Source organism: Camelus ferus, chromosome 9 (assembly GCF_009834535.1).
Source record: "Camelus ferus isolate YT-003-E chromosome 9, BCGSAC_Cfer_1.0, whole genome shotgun sequence".
NCBI classification, from domain to species: Eukaryota; Metazoa; Chordata; class Mammalia; order Artiodactyla; family Camelidae; genus Camelus; species Camelus ferus.
In genome coordinates, this window is record NC_045704.1 from 29085448 (window position 1) to 29094534 (window position 9087).

The 9087-nt window shown below is 46.4% G+C and overlaps 1 long non-coding RNA gene across 1 annotated transcript; it reads left to right on the forward strand.

The window, feature by feature from the left end:
• Positions 1-903: 903 nt before the first annotated feature.
• Positions 904-7056, forward strand: LOC116666072. The gene is made up of 3 exons (XR_004322947.1): positions 904-1052; positions 6107-6111; positions 7046-7056. It is a non-coding gene; the product is annotated as an uncharacterized LOC116666072 (long non-coding RNA).
• Positions 7057-9087: the final 2031 nt, after the last annotated feature.

A 9087-nucleotide genomic window follows, 5' to 3' on the forward strand; every position in this document is an offset into this window, starting at 1 on the left:
CTGCCAATCTCCAACAACATCGCCCTCTTCAAAAGACAAAGACACCAAAAATCTGGTAGGAGAAAAGGAAAAAAGAAAGAAGAAAAAGCAAAACAGTGCAGGACCGATCCTGCAGGGAGGGAATGGCAAAGGATGACTGGCGCTCGTTCACTGGTTCTCCCCTCTCCAACGGAGAGGACAGCATGATGGAGGGGGAGCCTCCAAGGCTCAGATCTGCCCCAAGCACCCCTTGACTGACAGAACTAAGTTAAACAGGCACAAAGGGTCCCCGCAACACCCATCCAGAGACACGAGCCAGCAGCTGGGGCCAGGACAGGCCACCTGATCTGGGCGGAGGACCGGGGGGGGGGGGGGGGGGCTGCACTGAGGCGGCCCCGGGAGACTGGGGGGCTGTGCGCTGTGGCTGGGAGGGGATATGGAGCAGAACAACCTCGGCCACTCATAAATTGTGAAAAAAGCAAAGCAACACGGCTGTTGTGCCCTGGCGGGAGGGGCGCCATAGCCTTTGTCTCCTCAGACCTGTGCCGCCAGTACTGGCGCTTCTTGCGAGAAGAGAGGCGGGGCTCAGCCACAGCCGCCCTCTCCTCCTGTGCGCGGCGCCCGGGCGGGGGCGGGGCTGAGCCCTGAATCCGCACCCGCGGGCTCCTCAACCTCCTAGGCAGGACTGAGACTTGTTTACAGCCCGAGGCAGATAGGATCTTTCTGCCCTGGCACCTCAGAGAACTTGCACTGCCAAGACAAACAAGAAGCTGAGATTTGGCATGGAGCAGGGGCGGGGCCATTCCGTGGTCTTCCCTGAGCCCACCTTCAGAGCACTGACCAGAGGCAGAGCGGGCAGCTGCACAGAGCAGCGGAGTGACCAGAGCCTGGAGAGGGTGGGTGGTCACCTGCCCTCCTGGCAGGAATGCAACCCCTGACCATGGTGCTGGGAGGGGGCGTGATCCACCCACCTGCCTCCCCACAAGTGCAGCATCTGACTGTGGCATCAGGAGGGGAAGTGACCTGCCCGCCCACTGGGTAAGAGCTTAGCTGATCCAGTGTTGAGAGGGGGCGTGCTCTGTTAACCAACAGCCACTGGGAGCAGCACAGACAAGGGCACCAACAGAGGGCCTCTGGAAACAGCAAGCTGAGTTTGCAAAACAGGGCGAAGACACAAAGACCTCTCAATAAAATCATTAAGAGCACACCATCTCCAAGAGAACTAGATAACTGATACTCCTTAAGCCAGCGCCAGAGAGATATGAACAATATGAAGAAGCAGAGGAACCACTCCCAATTAAAAGATCAAGAGAAGTTCCCTGAAAGAATGATCAAGGAAATAGACATTGATGGCCTACTAGATCAAGATTTCAAAAAAGGAGTGATCAAAGTACTGAAGGAACTAAAAGAAATAGTGTTTAGAGATATAAAATATGTCAAAAATGAAATAGAAGCTATAAAGAAGAAACAAGTAGAATTAGTAAACTCATTTGCTGAGATGAGATCTGACCTAAAGGCTGTACAAAGCAGGCTAGATAATGCAGAGGAACGAATAAGTGACCTAGAAGACTGGACAACAGAAAGCACCCAATCAGAACAGCTGAGAGAAAAACAAATAAAAAACAATGAAAACAATATAAGGGACCTATGGGATAATATAAAGCGTGCCAATCTACACATAATAGGGGTTCTAAAAGGGGAAGAAAGAATAAAGGGAATCGAAAAGTTATAAGAAGAAATCATGGCTGAAAACTCTCCAAACCTAAAGGAATCAGATATCCAAGTACAGGAGGCTCAGAGGGTCCCAAACAGACCCACACCAAGACATATTATAATCAAGGTGGCCAGAGTCAAGGATAAAGAAATGATCCTAAAGGCAGCAAGAGAAAAGCAAAGAGTGAGTTACAAGGGAACCCCCATAAGGCTCTCAGCTGATTTCTCTACACAAACAGTACAGGCCAGAAGGGAGTGGCAAGATATATTCAAAGTCCTGAATGAAAAAAAGATGCAGCCTAGGATAATTTATCCAGCAAGGCTATCCTTTAGAATAGGAGAGATAAAGAAGTTCACAGACAAGCAAAAACTAAGAGTTTAGCAACACTAAACCCATGCTAAAAGAAATATTGACAGGTCTACTCTAAATAGAAAAGAAGCAGGATGCTACAAAAATGAAAAACTCCTAAGAGGAAAGGAGATAACTGCCATGAATTACAAAAAGGATAAACACAAAACTGTAAAAGAAGACATCTAAATCATTAAGAGTGGGAGAGGGAAGCAAGAAAGCCAGTGTGGAAAACAGTATGGAGATTCCTCAAAAGACTAGGAAAAGACTTACCATATGACCCAGGAATCCTGCTCCTGGGCATATATACAGAAGAAACCCTACTTCAAAATGACACCTGCACCCCAATGTTCATAGCAGCACTATTTACAATAGCCAAGACATGGAAACAACCTAAATATCCATCAACAGATGACTGAATAAAGAAGAAGTGGTATATTAATACAATGGAATACTATTCAGCCACAAAAACTGACAACATAACGCGATTTGCAGCAACATGGATGTTCCTGGAGTACGTCATTCTGAGTGAAGTGAGCCAGAGAGAGAGAGAAAAATATCATGTGAGATTGCTTATATGAGGAATCTTAAAAAAAAAAAAACAACAACATAAATACAAAACAGAAACAGACTCATAGACATAGAGTACAAGCTTGTGGTTGCCCAGGGGGGAGGGGGGTAAGAAGGGACAGACTGGAATTTTAAAATGCAGAGTAGATAAACAAGATTATACTGTATAGCACAGGGAAATATATGCAGGATCTTGTGGTAGCTCACAGAGAAAAAAAAATGTGACAATGAATATATGTATGTTCATGTATAGCTGAAAAATTGTGCTCTACATTGGAATTTGAGACAACATTGTAAAATGACTATTACTGAATAAAAAATGTTAAAAAATCTTTAAATTTAAAATGTAATAAATGTAATTCTTCCCTTGCCTTTTGTTTAATGATTTGGAGATAAAATTTTCTAGATAAGAAACAGAATGGAACCAACATTTGATCTCCTCTTGGAACATTATATATTATGCATGGATTTTTCTCAGTTAATCCCAGCAAGGACCCTTAGAATAAGCATTATTATCCCCATGTTACGGTTATGGTTATGAAGGTGCTTTTGGCCCTCAAATAGCTTGAATTCTATAGATGCCTGAGTCTTGCCCTCAGTGGAACAGTTGTCATAAACCAGCCGGGAAGCCGTTTGTGCCATCCATTTAGAAGGGATATCATGTCAAGGCTATTTCTCTGGGAGCCTTCTAATGTCAGCCCTAAATATGGATGTCAAAACACATTACCCTCTGGGGAGGCTGCAGCCATCCCAAGATTGCATGTTTAAATGACTAAAACAGAAAAATACATCTCTTGGATTTATGACAGAAAGCCAGAAGTTTTCATCTCGGGCAGAGCCATAAATCAGGTGACCTGCGGGGGCAGAGGGGGCGGCCAGCGCTCCCTGGGGTCCCCTGAGAACCCTGCAGTAGCGGTGGGCCAGCCTGCAGCTGGGAAGCTGTCCCAATCATCAGGTCCCTGTCTTGTCATTTGTCAAGTGAACGGGCGATGTCACAGTAGATTATGCTGGTGTCAAAGAGAACATCCCGGCTGAAAATACATCTGAGATTGAAAAATAGTCCTCCTCAAAAAATGCAGTGGTTTTGAGGAACAAATGTTCTGGAGAGGATCAGTAAGCAGGTGTGGATGTAAATTTTCCTCCACTAATGACACAGGGGCAGGTGGCCTTCAATGGTCATGAGACAGGGCTTCTGGAAAGACACCCCTTCACTCTGCACTAGCAGAGCAGTCTGGAACCCCTGTAGTGAGCAAAAGAGTAGGCCAAGGGCAAAACATCCAAATTAGAGGTGGAAAACCAGTTGCCCTGGATCAAATGTGGCCCCTGGATGTGTTTCTTTGGTCAGCTAGCTTAGTGTTAAATTATATATATATATAATTATGAACTGAAAAGAAATTATAAATAAAAGTCCAAATTTTTATAGCACAGGGAACTATATTCAATATCTTGTAAGTTATGGTGAAAAAATATGAAAATGAAGATATATATGTACCTATATGACTGACGCTTTGTGCTGTACACCAGAAATTGACACAACATTGTAAACTGACTGTACTTCAATAAAAATATATTACATATAAAAAAATCCAAATTTGGGGCTTTTCTGGAAAGACTGGAAGATCTGGAAATTTTGAGTTCATTTTTCGACATGGGGATTTGGTGGAGCTGAGCAGCAGCTGCCTCAGTTTAGATGGAGAATGAACCTCTCTAGTCACTTCCATTCTCCACCTGTTTATTTAGATGACCTGCCTGACCCTCTTGGCGGTCAGTTTGCAGTCCTGATTCATGTGAGGTCCCGATCCCAAGTTCTTTCACGGAGCCCCCGAGCACCCCTTCCTTTTGCAGTTTCTTCCTCCCCACACCCAAGACCACCAAGGCAAACCCCTGAGGGTCAGCTTTGCATCTGGATAGAAAAAGATGCTCTCCCTCCTCCCCACCGCCCCTGTGGCTTTATAAAAAAAATAAAAAATTTTAAAGGGTCCTTATGAGTCCAATGAGAGATTTCCCATTTTTTTCCCTTTGTAGCTGGTCCCGAATGAGAAGGAACAGTTTCAAATGTTAAAGAGAGGCCATTTCACATGTATTTTGAAGCTGCAGATGTGGGAGAAGATTTCCCTTCCTCCTCCCCCAGTTTTCTCAGCCTATTTTGTTCTTCTAATAGCAAGAAAGGGTAGCATTTTAATAATATCTCCCCAGAATGACTTTCTTCATGCATGAATTATTTCTCATTTACAAAGGTTTGGGGGATGATTTTTTTCCCCTTCTTTTTTTGCTGTGGAAAATGACGGCTGTTTTCATTGCTAGGCACATTACTGTCAGAGCTCATGAAGCTGATGGTCAGGCTTGTTTTCCCACGGAGTCCCCCTCCAGCAGCCAGCCCGGTTTGTGGCGTCCCCGAAATAGCGGCTCTTGTCAAGGCGTGTGTGGGAACGTCACAGTCATGGTGGCTAATGGCAGGTGACTGCTGGTTACACTGCAGGCACAGAGTAGAGGCAGATGAAAGGCTGTGCAGGGCCGGCTCTCCCTCTCATCTGATCCTCACAAAAGCCTTTTATGAGGAAGTATTATCATCATTTTTACAGATGAAGAAACGGAAGCTCAGAAAAGTTAAGCCACTTTCTCAAGGTCACTCAGCCAAATAAATGGCTGCCCTGGTATTTCTTTTTTCTTTTTTTTTTTTTTTTGGTCTTTTTCTTGGGGAGGGGGGGGGGGAATTAGGTTTATTTATTTGTTTACCTTTAGAGGAGGTACTGGGGATTGAACCCAGGACCTTGTACATGCTAAGCATGTGTTCTACCTCTTGGCTTATACCCGCCCCTCTCCGACTTGGTATTGCAGTCTGGCTCTGCCAAGTCCCAACACTTTCACCACCAGACTGGGCTGCCATTCCTGCGTTCTTCTGGAGGGATCTCATCCAGGAGTGTGGTTCACCATAACGGGTGCGGCGTGGTCTCTGAGGTGTATGGGCCCAAGACGGTGCCAGGGCTAAGCCAGCAGTGGTGTTTCAGGAGCCACGCCCACCCTTGCAGGTGTTGATGGGTTTGCCCCCCTGTGGCACTTGCAGCCAGCCTGGCACCTCCTGAACTTCCCCTGCTCTAAACCTTACAACACCTCTTTGAGGTGGGTATTGTTCGTGTCTGCTTTAACAAATGCAAAAATTACTACCACTCTGTTGTGCACCAGCTCTCTAGCAGGTATTCATCTTCCAGTTCGAAGTCTGTGTCCTGTAATAAGAGGTCCCCCATCCCCTGACCCCCCAGCCCCTAGTAAAAACCACGCTCTCTGTTCCCATGAGCTTGGCTTTTTCAGATTCCACATAAAAGTGAAATCATACAGTATTTGTCTTTCTCTGTCTGACTCATCTTACTTGGAACTTAATGTTCTCACCACATAAATAACAGCAAGTAGTATTTTGTGATGTGATAGAGGGGTGAGCTAACGCCCTGGTAGTGATCATATTGTACCAAATCAACATGTTGTGCACCTTGGACTTAGACAATGTTATATGTCAAGTATGTCTTAGTTAAAATAATCATTAAAACAATTATTTTTAAAAAATGGAAAAACTGAGGCTTGCAGAGTTTTTGTGACTTGCCAAGGATTGAATAGCTTAGAAAGGGAATTTGAACTCAGGCCTGCCTGGCTCCAAGAACCAATTTGTCTTCTCTTTACTGAGACCTTCTGGGGGTAAATGTCCCGAAGTGAGGCACTCATGTCACTGGGGGTACATGAAACCATTTCAGGAACTCACGGATGAAGACTTCTTATTTTAAAGGTGTGCACTTGTTCTGATCTGTGCTAGAAAAAAAGTATTTTAAGAACAAATCAAACCTACAGCTTAATAACTACTGTTGCTTAAGCCAAGGCAAAAATTTACTTAAGTAAAATAAGTGAGTTGATTAAAAAAAATTATGTAGGTAACAGGAAATCTTGGAAACACAGAGTAAGCACCCCATGATATTAAAGAATGGGAAAATGAAAACAAATATATGTATGTATATTATGATGCTGTACACCAGAAATTGACACATTGTAACTGACTATACTTCAATTTAAAAAAGGCTATTTTTCGTTGCAAAAAAAAAACCCAAAACAAGTATTAAGAATATCATATTCATTCAAGGATAGGTGTAACAGCCACTATTCTGTATTCTGAAGGACATATATGTACATAACTGTGATGATCTTAATAAAATTACCTAAAATGGAAAAAAAATGGGATTTCATGTACGAGGACCTACATAGTGAGGTCATAGAGGAGCAGCTTGGGGATGTCTCCCAGCCCACTGTATCACTGCCCACTCTCTGATGACTGTCCCCTCCCAGCCCCAAACATCTTACAGTGAGAGAAGCCATGCCCATATAGCATGGCCACAACCCCAGGCCACAGTTGGTGGCTGGTCCACCATGGCCAATGCTGGCTAAGCCAGTCAGCTGCTTCCCAATAAACAGAGGCTGGAACTAAGGGATGGCAGGCTTAGTTGGCTCACTCTGTTAACAGGAGGCCAAATGAATTCGGGAGCTGTTGGTGACCGCCATTTTGCCTCGTGGACAGGAAAGAAGGGTTGGCTACTCTGTTGGGCGAAAAAAGAATGAAGTAGGCATACTGAGAGAAGCAGCGATGAGGTAGAGAGAGAGGAGGCCCCCTATCTTCCTACACAGCTCCAGTCCCTGGCTCTGTGCTGCCTCAAAACCTAGTGGGTCCCATAGGACTCTGTGTTCTTGCCATTATTTCTCCTTCTTGCCAATGCTAGCTCAGCTTTTGCAACCAGAAGAGTATAACCTACACAAAGCTACTCCGAGAGAGGTGTGATTGCTAAACACTGACCTTTGTCTGTGCCCCTTCCTCACCTTCATGCCCTCCCTGGAGGCCGTTTTAATGATCTACTGTCAGGAGAGGTAGCAGGGCGCATGCTCCATGGCTTAGCACTGGCCCTCTGAGATGAGACAGGTCTGTTCTGCTTCTCAGCATGGCAATCAGGGCCAGTCAGCACAGCCCGGCCTGGAGGCCTGGCGATCTCCATGTGCACCTGCCATGCAGTCGTGGGCTGCGGAGGTCTCTGCCCTTCTGGGTGTGAGGAGGGCAGCCTCTAATGAGAGGAGGCGGGTCATTAAACTGCTCACAACAGCACTTTTTTTTGAGTAGAAAATAGTTCTGCAGTGGAGCCCCGGATTGCTTGGGCTGGCTCTCCCTGGTCCTCTTCTTCAGGAAGGCGTTTCTAGGAGAGGTGCAGGATACACCACAGAGAGCCTGGAGCCCAGTATTGAAGTATTTCTACAGCTCCGACTCTCTCTTGCCTAAAGATGCTGTACATCATCCTGCTAGGCCTTCAGCTGGTCAACCTCAGTGATCCAATTCCATCCCCAGCTCTTTTCATATAAATCCTCTTGTCTGGTCCAGCTGACTTTGTGAGTGTGCCCTGTAGTTGACACACCACTGGAGTTCCTGGGCCTCCTTCTCAGAAGCATCTTCCACCTCGTGGGAGCAGATCCCTGCAGCCCTGGGCACCACCTTTCCCGCACCACAGCTGACCGGGTCTGGAATGGACCTAGGGTGGGTCTCACAGAGGCTCTAGTCAGTTGCAGAGCTAGACTGGAATGTCTTATGGGCTTGGAGGCTGTGAGGCACCTGTGGGGCTTGCAGGCTGGACCATGTGCAGAGAGAATAAGCGAAGCTGGTCCAAGAGAAGCCAGGCACGGAGAGAGCAACAGAGAAAAGAGGCCACTGGTGTGACATCCTGCCAGCACTGCAGGTCCTCATTCCTGTTCGTCTTGACAACCAGGCATGTTTCTTTAACTTGGATATCCAGAAATCGTTATACAGTGTCTACTTTCTGATTAAGTTGTCACTTATATGTACTAAATTGCTCCCATCTTGAGCAGGTTGCTGCTTCTGGATACCAAGTGGTGTGTGACAAGCCATTCCCCGCGTGATGACAATCTCACTGTCCCCCATTTGTTTACACCGCCTCTGCTTCAGTAGCGTCCTCCTCACTGCTCTCTGCTTCCTCGAGCCCTCCCTATCCTCCACGAAGCCCTCCCTGCTTGCCCCACTGCCCCAGCCCAGAGAGGGCTCCCTGTGCTTCGAGCCTATCTCAGTCAGTCTGGGCTCTATAATGGAAACACCATGAAGTATTCGACTTAAACAACAGAAAGGTGTTCTGCACAGTTCTGAAGCCTGGGAAGCCCGGGGTCAAGGTGCCGGCAAGCTGGTTCCTGGCTGAGCACTCTCCTCCTGGCTTGCAGCTGGCTGCCTTCTTGCTGTGCCCTCACGCAGCAGAGAGGGGGCCTCTCTCTCCTGTCTCTTCTTATAAGGGCGCTGATTCTATTCATGGGGGCTCTACCCTCACGACCTAATTACCTCCCAAAGGCCCCACCTCCAAATACCATCACATTGGGGATTGGGTTTTAATATATGAATTGGGTGGGGCGGGGGTAGAGGATGCAAACCTTCAGTGTACAGTAGAGCCTAAGGA